The following is a 14,627-nucleotide window of genomic DNA, read 5'->3' on the forward strand; positions in this document are numbered from 1 at the left end:
TCTTTGGATCATAACAGGGAATAACTGCAAGCAAAATTTTCAGGCACACCAGGCATAAAACTCTGTATTTCATTTGCTTTTTCAAGCAATGAAGTGATTAAATATTCTTGTTAAATGTAAATTACTTTGGGATGGTAAAGATAATTATGTGTTGAAGATGTAATGATTCTTTGACCCTAAGAGAATAAAAGATATGAAAAATGTCTCATAGAAATACAATCCTCCCTCAAGGATTTCACTTACTGTCTGCAGTGAAATGTGGATGCTGTTCTGTAGACTGCAATTTTTGTTTCTGTCAATGGGAATTGTCAGCATTAAACAAAATGCAGAAGGGTTTTTCCTGATTACCTCCTGCACAAACCAGAAAAAGCTAGAAAGATAACGTAAAAGATATGGATTATCAGAATTAATAAATTCAGACAATTTCTGTTCCCTTGTTCACACTACATAAATTTACAATACCGGGAAAAATAAAACTACTTTCTGTGCGTTCACCTCAGAGGTAATTTTTTAATAACAGCTCCTGTATCCAGGAATAAGATTAATGTCATTTTCTTTTCATATGGCAGGACATCATAAGGACAAATAAGGGCTTCACATTACAGGAGGCTCACATTACAGAAGTTCTGGACAATACTGAACGGTGGCTGCCAGTAAGTGACATCCTGAGACAGTGTCACAAGAAGTCATACGGAGGGAAGTGGGCTGAATAACTTGCAAGCTGGATTCCTTTTTCCATTGTTCGACAGGTCTGAATGCAGCTTCAATTAATAAGTCTGACTGAAAAAAAAAATATCAGAATTGCCAGGAAAATTCTCAGATAAAGTTAGAGCCAATTTACCAGATTAAAAATTTATAGTGTCCTTGTATTTATATGGTTGACTGTATTTAAAATACTAGAAGCTTAATTTTGAAACTCAAATTTAATTCTTCACGTCTTTAACAAATGTATACAAATGTCTTGCATGCATTCATTCAGCTCTCAGTGCTTTTAGAGCTGGGTCCAGCGGAAAGGGGTTGCCATGACTACTGCTCCCGAGAAGGTCCATTGGATCACCGCTTACAGGAAGCTCTATTGCCTTTCAGATGCTACGAGCCTACACGTTGGAAAACCCCCTCCTGCTCTTTCCTCCTTCCTCCCACCTCCCTTGCCGCCACAGCAAGCTTCCCGTGTAGGCAGAATGTCAGGGCACACATGTGTGCGGAGAACTGTGCCTGCTCTTTCATCAGCTCTTCAGCTGTGACCGTGTCACCTTTATAGTTAACAAAAAGAGGAGGTAGGGTTAAGACAACAGTCCTCCAGCACTGGTCTCACTTTGCGATCACCCAGAAAAATGCCTCAGAGCAGATCTACTGCCTAGGGCAGGGAAAGAAGATAAGCAAAGACATCTTTCTTGATCCCGGACATTACAGAACCATTTTGCATAGAAATCCACAAACCTGCCAAAATCCATTGACCAACTGAAATCAAATTTCAGAGGTGGCAAAGGTCTCACTGCCTCCGGTTTCCTGCAAATCTCTTAAAATTTGGCAGCTGAATCAAATACTCTCAGCGCTTCCACAGCAAGAGACAGAAAGTTGGGCACCTGCCACTGGGGCGAGCCGCAGCCCACGGGGCAGCCAGTGCACCAGCCCTGCGCTCGCAGCCGCTGCCTGGGCTGGTTGCCGCTAGTCAGAGCCCAGGTTTCGTCAGCCTAGGTATCCCCAGTAACAGCACGGGGAACATGGGGGGACCCCCAGCATCGCGGGTGTGCATCAAGGAAAAAAGAAGACAGCTGGAAACATCTGAGTCAAGGGGCACTGAAGAGGCAGCAGAGTGCACAGGGGCAACATGGGCACCAGATATTACAGTGAGGAGTTACAGAGGGAAGTACAGAACTGTTTTCTTAAGTTCAGCTGATTTGATTTACAATTTGTTCCACATCAAAATAGAAGTGTCCTTCCAAAACTCCTCCATCAGGAAAAAAGCCACCTAGACACTATGATAACCACATTTACCTGAAAAACAGGAAATTTACTCTTTTTTACTTAGAATCAGGTAGAAAAGGGACCTGATACCGTAACCCTGATAATCCTTGTGTACGCATCCCAGCAGTTACTGGTTCCCTTTGAGGTTCCATTTTGTTTTTAAGTAAAAAGTAAATCCTGAGAAATCCTCCAATTAAACCCCCACAGATATTTTCAGTTTTGAGTGTTTGCATTTTCTAACAGGAAAAAATGCATAAATATTCTTGACAAGTTCTAGGAGTATCTTTTCCAAAGACTTTTGGATTTTTGCAGTGAAATGGAGTCATGGAGAAGCTGTGTAACTTTTCAATAAAGCAAATCTTACAAGTCATAATGACTTAAAAGAGATCATAAATAAAGAAGAAAGAAAAACATTTCATTAACTTGAAGTTAGTATGGTGCTTTGGTGAGCTATGGGCATACAGAGTGGAACAGTTGAAAGACACCTCTTTTGGTGTCACAGAGTTACAGAAAATATTTCAAACAATGACCTCCCACAAGTGTCCCACAAGTACACTTGTCCTCCTGAATGATCATCCTCTTCACAGTTTTCAACTATATTGTCCAGGGATCTTAGTGACTGGAATCTCATACTGTCTTTTAGAATAAATATAACAATGTTTACTTAACGAACCACACACCCAGACTCGAGAATACGCAAAAGTCTCCTCCCGTAACACTTTCCAAATACTGACTTTTAACAATAACCTTAAGTCTTCTTTAAGTTTTTAGTCACGCAGCTCTGAATGAAGCTTTGCATGCATTCAGAAAGTTTTATGAGTAAAAAATGCAAGGATCTGGGAGACTTATATTTCCCCTTCCATTGTCACAACAACAGCATCTCTGAAATGTTGTCGTTTATTAGTCATCTTGTCTGAGATTCCCTGAAAATATTTCTCCAGTGTTGTTCTAAACTGGCTTTAATCAGAAAAACATAGTATTTTAGTGAGGGTTTTTCCTGCCTCAAATGAGAACAGGTGTGGTCCACAGTTTCTTAAAAGATGGACTGAATTACCACCAGCCTTGTTGACACTTTAAACTCACTAATGTGAACTAATGTGAAGTTAATGAATGTGACACTGTTCTGGAAAAATCTTTCCTAATTATATATTCTCAAAAAATCTAGCGTTCATGAAGTTGCAAGCATCAAACACTTTCCCAGTCAATGTTAACATCAACAGACCAACTCCATTATTTTCCAGGATTAACATAGTGATTTAAAAGTATTCTGTTCTGGTAAGTACTGAAAGAAAGAACAGGGATGGGAGAAAATTTTGGTTGTGCACCCTGGAGGTGTTTCACTGTCATATCCTTGCAGCCTTGCACACTCCTCAGATTCATATATTTGTGCATCAACATGGAGGACACAACTGGAGGACAACCATTTCTGCCTCAGCTGACTGCCTCAACAGGTTGGCCACTGACTAACAGCTAATAAGGTTTTAAGTGTCCAGAGCATAATCATAATCTGCTCAGCAGCTGTCCCAGGACAGAGCTGTTGCTCTAAACGACCAGGTGACTTCAGGAGAAATTCCAGAAATGTGGCCTTTTCTTTTTTGCCAGACTCATTCATAAGCCCCAAACTGCATCACATTCTGATTTTTCCAACTGTCCAACTGGAGCATAGGGCTGTCCATTAGAAATGCCATTTCACCACAGGTGGAGCTGCTCACTAAATGAAACACTGGATGCCCTAACAGTGTCCTGTATTCCTGGTTTCATCTTAATCAAAGCATAACAAGGCACTGGCAAGGGAGTAGCTGTTTTATTGGAATTCACATTTGCGAGAATTTAATAAAAATAAAAATTAAAAAAAAAAAGAGACCATATTATGAGATAGATTAAAAAATTACTGTGGTGACTAAATCCTGTGTTGTCCTATTTCTTTGAGGACTCTGTTGCCATCCCACAACACACAGTAAGCATTTCATAAACCAAAGTGCTAGATAGTAATCCAAGGAACACTGGCATCTACATACTGGATGCCAAGACTTTGACCAGTACAACTTCTGATCATGACATGAAGCACTGGCAAATGGTATCATATATATGTCATAGCAATGTGTGTACACAGATGTCATCAGGTATTCTGTCTCTGAAATTTTCTAGTGCAGTCACAGCATTAGGAAATTATTTTTAACCCAGTCCTGTGGGAGCTAACGAAAAAGGTTTAAACAATTCTGCAACTAACTTGTTCAATTGAACATCAATCAATCAATCTTAAAATGCAAAACAAATGTCAAAGGATCTGTTTATCTTAATAGCATAATGTGAACCTGTCACCATACACATACAAATATGAAAATAAAGTCTGCTAAATCAATAAGCATACATTGCTTCTTAACCACTCTCTGAAAAATTAATGCATGTACAAGTGAAGGAGAAACATAGGAGTCTATAGTAACCTTATACTTTATTAATGATCCAGTCAGCCTAATCATTCAAGACATGATAATAGCTGATCTTCCTAGCATATTACAGTCTTCTAGGAAAGAAGTAAGCATTAGCATTTCTGGCAATTACACTAAGCAGCTACTGACTAATCATGTTTTGTATCAATGTGGTTTTGTCAAAGAGTGAGTGGGTGCTCTGAGATTTTTGAAGAATTGCTTGAGACTGGTGGAACCGTAATAAACATGAAAAACATACGTTTCCCACACACACATCATTCCTACTCAATGTATGACATGTTATCCTTTGCTTTTGATAAGAGACCAGTCAGAATTTTCAAGTAATGCACGCCCTATAAGCTCAGAAATCACAGAAGCTCAAATAGCTACAAAATCCCTTTTTATATGTTTAAAATCTTTATATTGGAATTAGTAAGGAAGGAATAGGGGAATTCTGAACACTAGTTTTGAACATTTCCAGGACTATTGTTCTATCTTCTGTCCATACATACAAGAAAATCCATGTACGCACTGATTGTTTTAGCTAAGAGCACTGTGGACAAAATTTCTTTCTGATGTGCATGGGTAATAACATGGCTGTACAGGGTGCATTGATTCTCTGAATCATCAAAACTGTTTCCTGAAGCAACAGATAATTCTGGCTATGATATGTATAATCCTGCCTGGATATTTTCACTATTACATCTAAGTAATAATATATACATGATGTATATGCCCGTACATCATCACACAAAGGAGCAAAAGGTATTGGGGAAAAGTTCCATGTTATCATAGCTCACGGGAACTCCAGCTAGTTTGTTCTACCAGCTAGAAACACACAAGACCACCTGACAGTATTTTGACTAGCCCTTTAGTCATACAAGTATGCACAAAATTTCAATTTCCATTCCAGATAAGGGACAGGCACATAGGATCTTTGCAACTTTTACAGGCCAATGTCTCAGCCATTTAAGGTAAAGAAGAGTGTGGGCATGCTGTGGGTAGTACAGGATGACTAGCTAGCTGGCATGCAAATATCAACCGGCCAGCTTATCATGGAGGAAGGTATGTGCACTCAAGTCTGTCTGTAGACAAGCTGAAATCAGCCATTAATCAACTTTCCATACCTTAGACCTACGACCTCTCCTCACAGATCAAAACAATAACACACAGGCTTCACTAGGTTGCTCAGGATTTCAGTTCTCCAAAACAAAGCAAATTTAAAGGCTAATGTGGAACCTGAACTCTTGTCTTCCTGAAATTTCTATTAAGTGTAAAAAAAAAAATCCAGTGCTACACGTTTATGGTCACTTTCAGAAATTGTACTGGGTCTGCCCTTTACAACTCTGGCAATAGAGCAACGCTGATTCAACAGGAACATTAAATGCAAACTTTGTTTCTGTGAAACCTAGGAAATTGGTTGTGCTTTTTTCCCTTACAGGAGCTAAAATGTTAACCTATTTAACACTTTGCTCACAGAGTTAAGAGAAATCTTTTACTTTGTGAGAAGTGTTTCTTTTTTCCTGCCAGAACAAAATGTTCGAATAAAAACATTCTTAATAGCTTAGCAGAAATTTTGATGACAGGATGTCCACAGTAGCTAAACCAGGATTGAAAACCCGTTACTGGGGGTGAGGTGAGGTTTTGCAATTTTAATTCTGCAGCAAATACAAAGGCCTGAGTGGTTTTCATTTTGTTACAGTTAATCTATTTTAAAGGAATTTAGAATAGAAGCTGTTTTAAAGATGCTTCTCACTTTCCAGAAGACCAGTCAGATTTCATATTTTCCATCAAATCTGTCACATTGTGAAGTGAATTGCAGGTACCACATTGGATTGCTTTAGTCATACCATGTTATAGCTCATTGTGATATGACAACACATGACAAACAAAGCTAACAGCACTTGACATGCCAGATCACCTCTATCCTGTTGCATTTCAGAGATTTTATTTTAGTTTTTACTCCTACACAGTACATAGGATCACGATTCTGTCCCAGGCTTGTAGGTTGGGAGGGACCTCAGAAGCTCTCTAGCCCAACCTCCTGCTCAAAAGAGGGTGAACTATGCAGACTAACCAGGTTGTTCAGGGCTTTATGCAGTCAGGTCTTGAAAACTTACAAGGACAGAGTCAGCACAATCTCTGTGGGCGACCTATTCCAGTACTTGACTGTTCACTGGGCAGTAAAACATTTTCCATATATCCAGCCTGAATCTCACATTTCAGCTTATGCCCTTGTCTCCCATCCTCCCACCATGCACCACAGTGAAGAGCCTGGCGCCATCTCCTTGATGCCCTCCTTGTAGGTACTGGGCAGCTGCTGTTACGTGTTCTCCCTCTCCCCAAAGCCTTCTCTTCTCCAGGCAGATCAAAACAGATTATCTCAACCTGTCCTTGACCCCCAGAGCTTTGCAATCACTCTCGGTAAACTTGAGGTGTCCTCTGGCAGTATCACTGGTGGACACAGAGCAGAGTTAACAGTCAGGGTCGCACAAACCTCTGTGGTCTCTCTGTGGAGTCCTGGACACAAGCCCCTGGCCTGCAACAAACCTCTCAAGATGGTATGGTCAGGTCAGCAGAGGTTCTTACATCCCCTGCAGCTTGAGTCTCCCCTCACGGCCACCTGTGGTCGTGGTGTCGGTGCGGGTTCAGACTTGGGCAGCCCCAATGCTTCCCCAGACCTGCCTTTCTCCCCCTTGCTGGTAACCACTCTCACAGGCCACCCAGCCTCCCCTGCAGTCACAGGTCTATGGACGTACAAGCAGCTGCCTCGCTGCTGCCAGAAGTCACAGGCCTCCTGCCTTACCCATAATGGGACCCTCGGCATGCCCCCACACTGACCATAGCCTCCTACTGACCCTCCATTCATGTGGGTCAGCCTCTCCTCTCCACAGGGCCTCCATGAAGATCCCATCAATCCCTCTTTCACCTCCTCAGACCCCTCCACTCGTTTCTTCCATGATCCTGGAGAAGTGGGCCACAATCTGCCTCAGAAAAATAACTGACTGTTTTTACTTATTCAAGAAGTTCACCTGAAGGCAAGGGATGTGAAATAACATGCACTCAGATTGCTTAGGTAGAAATCCAGATTTTTTTCTTTTCTTTTTTTTTTTCAAAATATAGCAACAATTATGGAGATTATATTAAAAATTAATTTTACCAGGAAAGGCCAGATTTTTTTTCTGAAAATGAAAAGCACGTGTTCTATACCCACAGGTCTCTGATATATTTGTAGATTTGTGCACAAATTAGTTGTATTAATCATCTGACTCTCCAGAGACCTATTTTTTCCCCACCAATTAAAAGGGAGTATGGAGAAATGTGTCTTTGTATTTTAAGAAATAGTTTCATGGAGTGAGATAGTGACCTGTTTTAAATGGGACTAGGAAGAAAATGTGACCTTACTGTGGATGCGTATTAAATCCTGGAGCACCTCTTGAGAAAGTTAAAGACGTACAGTAAGTAAAATAGACTTATAAAAATGACAGTTGTATATAATGCAAACATATATTCTCCCTTTGCTGGGGAGAAAGAGAGGCTAGTGAGCAAAATGATGTGGGGAAGAAGACATTCATCCCTAAAGCTAATGTCTTAGCTAATCCATCACTTCTCCGACATGATCCTAGGCTTTCTGCAAATTTTGGAATGTGAGGGGAAAATTAATAGTCTCTGTAAGATCCTTTAGATACAAGAGGAATGAGGAGGGGTTTCAAACCATATACTTCTGGCAGGATAATCTTTTAACAATTTCCCCCAAATACATACATTTTTTTAAAATGTGAGGATTGTTTCAAACCTAACATACCACTTCTAGGTCTTGTTTCTCCTCCTGAGCTTCTGTTCTTCTACTCACGTTTGTGCTTTCACTGACCTGAGCAGTTTGAAAAAGCTTTTTTACTTTACAAATATAAGATCAAATACTGATGTCTATTAAAACCAATGTTGAAAATACTACAGATATTAACCAGGTGTTTCACTTATTACTATTTCTGTTCAATTCAGTAGGAAAAGTTCCAGACCAGAATTTAAGTTGTGATTCTGAAAGTCCTGTAGTGCTGTTTAGAAATCAGCTTATGGTTCTGTGGACTTCATTTTCAATTCTGGAAGAGCAAAAGTATGGTCATGTGGTTAACACTGAATATGGTAGTCTCCTATAAAATATTTCGTTCTTGATTTTTTTTAAAGAAATATTGTACTTATGATTGCCAAAGGAATCAGCAGCTGTGTCTGCCATAGCAGGTAATGTAGACCAGTAGGAAGAGATCAACAAAGCTAAATGGCTGAGGTCTGTACTCTGTACACCAGAGCTGTTTTATTTTGGACGTCATGCAATGAACTGTGTGCCCTCTTGTAGCTGGAGTGCATTATATGGGCTCCCAGGCTGCATCTTCTAGTTTAATTTTATCCCAAAGAGGTTCATTGCATGTGGTCCAAGATTGCTGAGAGACGTGAGCCAAAGCTCAGCAGGGGGGAATGAGCAAGAGATGTGTTTCAAAAGCACACTCCTCATCCAACCCAGACATTAATACTGAACTTCCCAGGTGTGCTCTCATTATCTTTATTTCAGTGGCAAGTGATTAACTAATTTCATTACACTGTTTGTAAGTAATTTGGACCTAGGGGAGGTAAAAGACTCCTACTGTCGACACACAGAATAATAATACTAAACAGTGTTATTGCTTTTCAGGGTACTTGTAGAACAGAATGGATTTTATAGATCTGAAGCATTAGCATTTTCTCTCCCATGTATCCCAAGTATCATCAATATATTACTTATGGGGAAAAAAAAACCAAAAAACAGTTACTAAAAAAAAGAAAAATATGTTATTTGTGTATCTGAATCCCTTTTTTTAGTAGCTTATTTACAACTTCAATTTTCTGGATTTTTAAAAATATTGACAGTCTACTTAGGCACCCGGAAAATGCACATTCTTTAGTTAGTTAAGTTCTTACTACACCTGAAAATATACATATATATGTATCCTTTCATTACTTTTATACTGACATCTTGTTTTGCCATTTTTTAAGCTAATAGATGTACATGTAGGAGGAGACAGAGAAAATATGTGTTAGCAATAAAATAGATACTCAAAGAAAGCTTTGCGTTGTATTCAAAAGGTTGTGAACACTAGTGAAGAGTTTAAAAAAAAACTAATTAAGCTTCCAGATTTGCAAAGCACATATTTGGAAAATGAAGAATTAATGAAATGGAGATTGAAAATCTCAGGAAATGGATAGGGAAAGTTATTGGAATAGAAAAAGGATAGATTTTAACAAATTAAAAAACAACAAAAAAGGAGGTGTGTCCTGGAACTGGAAAGTGGAAGGAAAAATGAAAATAACTATGAAACAAGTCCAACTGGACTGTGTGAAAGAAGATAAAAGAAAGTGTTTGGCCAATTTAGTAAAAAAAGAATAAGGAAAAAAAGAACTGGGGCATCTTTTCAGTAAAGACAGCCTAGAGCCTGAAGCTAATTGAGGTTTATGACTAGAATCTAAATGAACACTTTGCATCAGTTTTCCATAAATATTATGGCATCCAATGTGGCGTCAAAGGTGCGAGGCAAATAGTTTGAGAATATTGAAAATGAAATTACACCAACAGTGAGATCAAAACACAGAGGATTTTATGTGTCCTGACTACATCATATAATCTCCATCCCGGGACACTGAAAGAACCGCGTATAATTTTAAATCACATATTAAGGCTATTAATAAATCTATCAAATCAGGAACTAGGCACAGAATTAATGAACAGCAAGCATAGAAATAATAGCTGAAAAAAGGAAATGTGATCCAGGCAGCTGCATGTCTTACAATGCAACCTTAGTAATAGGCAAGTCTCGCATACATTGTGTGCAGAAATATTAATTATAGATATAGAAGTAAATAGAAAAAAAGGATTAAATATTACATTGGGTTTTCATTGCTATATCGTGACAGACTGATCAGGCATCTTTGTTTGATAAACTAATTGCTAAACTAAGAAAGTGCCCCTCCATTCTAACTGTTCTTGAGTTAAATACTTGTGATGTCCTATGAGAATTATTAGCTGCTTAAGGGAAAGTAGAATTGTGAAAAGAGGAGGATGTCGTAGAGATGACAACCACCTCTGTCACCGTTAGGTTGGCAGGTTGATAACGGGGTTTCATGCAGACCAGTCTTGGTGGCAGGGACCTGAGAGCATCCCGCCTCCGGGAGGTCTGGCTGCCAGCGGTCAGGGACTGCTTAGAAACAGCACATCTGAGGGCTGTCTTTTTTCCCTTAGTGACCTTGGGCAGCCTGACAATCACTGGGCTGTGTCTGGTTGCCCTCACCAGACCTGCTTGCCTCAGTTGGGTACCGTGGCATGGGGCCCCTCTGCGGAAGCCACTGCTTGCTCAGGAGCCTCGCTTGGCTCCTGTCCCACCTTCACTTGTAGAGCGGCGAGTTGTCACTGCTTCCTGACCCCTGGCAACAATGCCCACGTTCCTAGAATGCAGAGCACTAATCTGCTGCTTCTCTCCCCAGACCTCATCTGGACCAGGAATTCCATGATCTTGTGAGCACCATCAGTTTTTCCCTGCCTGTGAGCACCCACTGGAATAACCCGTTACCCATGCTGGTCCCTCTAGCATTTGCAGTAGAAAATCCTCACAAGCATATTGAAACACACTGAAAGTAATCGTTTATGCAGGCTATGTACTTATGTATATAAATTTGTCAAAGTAAAACCACTAAGTATTTGAAAAGTATTTCTGCTTCAGTGTGTATTAAAACACTAAAAAACAAGAGGGAGTTAAAACCACAAACAGATGTATTATGAAAAATGTTAAATTGCAAGATTCAGTGACCCAAAGATAGAGCTTTGAATTTTAGAAATTTCTCTGGGAATTTAAATAAGGACTTGATAGTAAAAATTGCACAAAATAAATAAAAGCATCAACAGAACACACCAATAGCTAGAGCTATGAGTAAATTTTAGTCACTACAGGTGCAGATAAAATTCAAATCTATTACTGTATCAGGGAAGATCCCAAAGAATTTCCATCCTCTGCTCAATGTTTTCTTTTCCTCCATGCTGTAACCGCATTGAAATAGACCCAGGGTTAGGGAAATGTAACCATCCTCTGAAACAGCGGGAGTTTTGAAGAGGTTGTGGCTGAAGTAGGCTGATGTGATCACCAACACTGAAACTGCAGAAAAGGCAAAAGCCCAGTAGCCCTACTAAGGGGGCTACTAAGGGGAAAAGAATTAATATGAAAGAAGGAAAGCATGAGCAATCAAAAAGAACTAACTGTAAGTAAAGACACAGGACCACTTCTTCTGGTTTGTGCTATAAAATTAAGACAAACACGAGCAGTACTTCAGGTTACTTTGAGCAAGACTGTTTCGATTTCCTCTGTCATCCTGAAACTCTTGTGGGACACAGTAAAATGTGCCATTTGAAATGCAGTCTCGGTTCGACATAAAGCATGAGAACCTACTTATGCTTTCAATCTAAGATGCTTAAAAGGCCAGGTATGATTTTTTTTTCCAGGGAAAATTTCACATCAAACCATTTTTCAAGCAACAACTTCCTTGTAAAGGTCTGTCTTTGACTTCCTCTCACTACAACATATGTTGGAGAAGTGTATGTGGAGTGCAGCTTAGCAAATATGAAAAAAAAAATGTAAAAGCTTAATCATCTAAATTTTTCAATTCTTTTTCTTGGAATATGTCTGAAATTCAAACAGTTGCCTTTCTTATCAGCCATGTTTATAAGAACAAATTCTGGAGAGTTCTGAAACCTACCTACTATCATTCTACTTCCAAAATCATTCAGCTGAAAATAAGCAGAGATTATTTCCTAGACTGCAGTATTTGGCAAGTAGCAACTACCTCAGAGAAATTCCATTTTGTTGATGTATTGTAGCAATACCTCACCAGGGCAAAACTATTCAAGCATCATTCTGGAGACAGCTATTCCATATGGTCTTTTTCTTACTGCTGTTTAACATTCTCATTTTTTCGTAAGAGAGGTAGATGGAAAAATACAGAAAGCACATTTGTCTAGTCGCAAAAGTGTCATCCCTTCAAGACCTTTTTGGCTTTTTTTTTCTTTAGTAGTTTCAGTAAAATTGTGCTTCATGTGACAGAATACGTGTTGCAATAATGAGACCAAGCAGGCACTAAAGAAGGCATAAAAATGAAAATGGTACCCAACAACCGAGTGATATTTTGGGGGGGTGGGTGGGTGGGTGGAGGGAAAATACAAAAAGGTTTTGTGGAATAAGTCGTACACAATTCTCATTAAGTTGTTAGAATGAGGGTGTTAGAGCTAAGAATTTTTAATTTTTCTGGTCAATGACTTCTCATTTTCTTTAGTTTATGCGAAATAACTGCTACACAAGACGACCAGCTGCTAAGCAAGAGAAGTATATTTTCTTTGAAAAGGCAATAGGGGAGGTTGTAAAAGGTGGAGAAATGTTTTTTTTTTCTTCTTGATGACCCTCACCATATCAAATAAGACAGTTTAATAACAAAAAAATAATCACAGTTCTTATTCAAGTCACTTAACTGTATTAAGCATCTCATGTTAACACCAATACAAGGTATATGTTGTACATTTTCATCAACAGTTAGTCCCAGGTACCCTTCCCTTTCAAAATTCATTATTTCAGTAGCCCTTATTGAGACAGGAAAAGGAGAGGAATAGGCACAGCTATGAACAATAATTTTATTCACTACATATTACAATGTACAAGGGGAATAATCAATTCTTTTCCAGGGCGAGAGGAAATGGCCTCAAGCCTCAAGGTGCACCAGGGGAAGTTTAGGTTGGATATTAGGAAAAACTTCTTCACCAAAAGGGTTGTCAAACGTTGGAACAGACTGCCCAGGGAGGTGGTGGAGTCTCCATCCCTGGAGGTATTCAGAAGAAGGGTAGACGTGGTGCTTGAGGATACGGTTTAGCGGTGGACTTGGCAGCGATAGGTTAGCGGTTGGACTCGATGATCTGAAGGGTCTTTTCCAACCTTAACAATTCTATGATTCTGTGACCTTGTTGGTGCAGAACAACATCACCAAAATCGTCACTACCTAGGGCACAGCCCTGGCAATATCTTAAGGCATTGTGGCCCTGTCTGTTTTCAGACCTTTTGCCAAAATATCACAACCCTAAAAGTTTAGAGAAAAAGTACACAAGATCTTTTATCTCTTCTTTTGGAGCAATCTAATAATGGATTAACTAGCCATTAGCAGTCAGGCTCCAAAAATGCTTTATACCTGCTAAAAATGTGTAGCATTTATGGGATCCTGAAGCCACTGGCTAAAAAAATATTTGAGCCTTGTGGGGAAAATACATTTTCCAGATCATTATTCCTGAGGACTTCCAAAAATTTATCACTCACGTCAGGAAAAAATACACTATATAAGCCTCCCACACAAATATAAACTGCTATAGATAGGACATATATATAGAGTAAGCGTACTCTGCTATTCTTTCGGTAAAGATACAGTGCTTTTCACCTTAATAAATCTTCCTGGGTAGCAACAAGATATAACAGATAGAGTTATTCTGCCAGACATAAAAATGGTGTGAGGACTGAAAATCTATGCATTCTGCATAGCAGCAGGCTGGATGCTTCAAGAAGGTATTTGTGTCTCAAGGTACTTTGTAACTTTAGAAAGATTCCTTGAACGTAATAAAAAGTTCGAGTGTCTGCCCCTCAGAGAGCAGTATTTTCTTTTGGGTATTTGCATGTTCTCATCCTTAGGATTTTCCTTCTTTCATTTAACAGCTATTTAGCATAAGATTTATAGAAAACTACTCATACAATAATTTTTTTTTTTTTCCTGGGATTTCACAGCAAATGGAGGAAGAAAATAAGCCCTGGATATGTTATTTAAATTGGCTGCTTTTTTTTTTTTTTTTTTTTTTTTTTGTCTTCTCGGTGACTTTTTCAAAGCTTGTGTGGGATCTTGTGAGATATGGGAAAAAACTGAAAGCAACATAATGATTCATCATAGAGAGCAGAAGAGAGAGTTCATCCTGCATAGATGAAGAAAACAGTAGACCTGAGTTTTGAACCTGTACTTCACATACACTTTTTTTTAATAAGTGTTTCTTAAACTAACTATCCTATTCTTCACCGCTCTAAATATAAGCTGACAAAAATGGTGGTTCCAGGATATCTAGGTTTTAGTACTTGATATGTTTAAGGAGAATATAGCAATGACATTTTTACATTTACCGAGGTGCCTATAATA

This window comes from Phalacrocorax aristotelis, chromosome 4 (genome assembly GCF_949628215.1).
Source record: "Phalacrocorax aristotelis chromosome 4, bGulAri2.1, whole genome shotgun sequence".
In the NCBI taxonomy this organism is placed as follows: domain Eukaryota; kingdom Metazoa; phylum Chordata; class Aves; order Suliformes; family Phalacrocoracidae; genus Phalacrocorax; species Phalacrocorax aristotelis.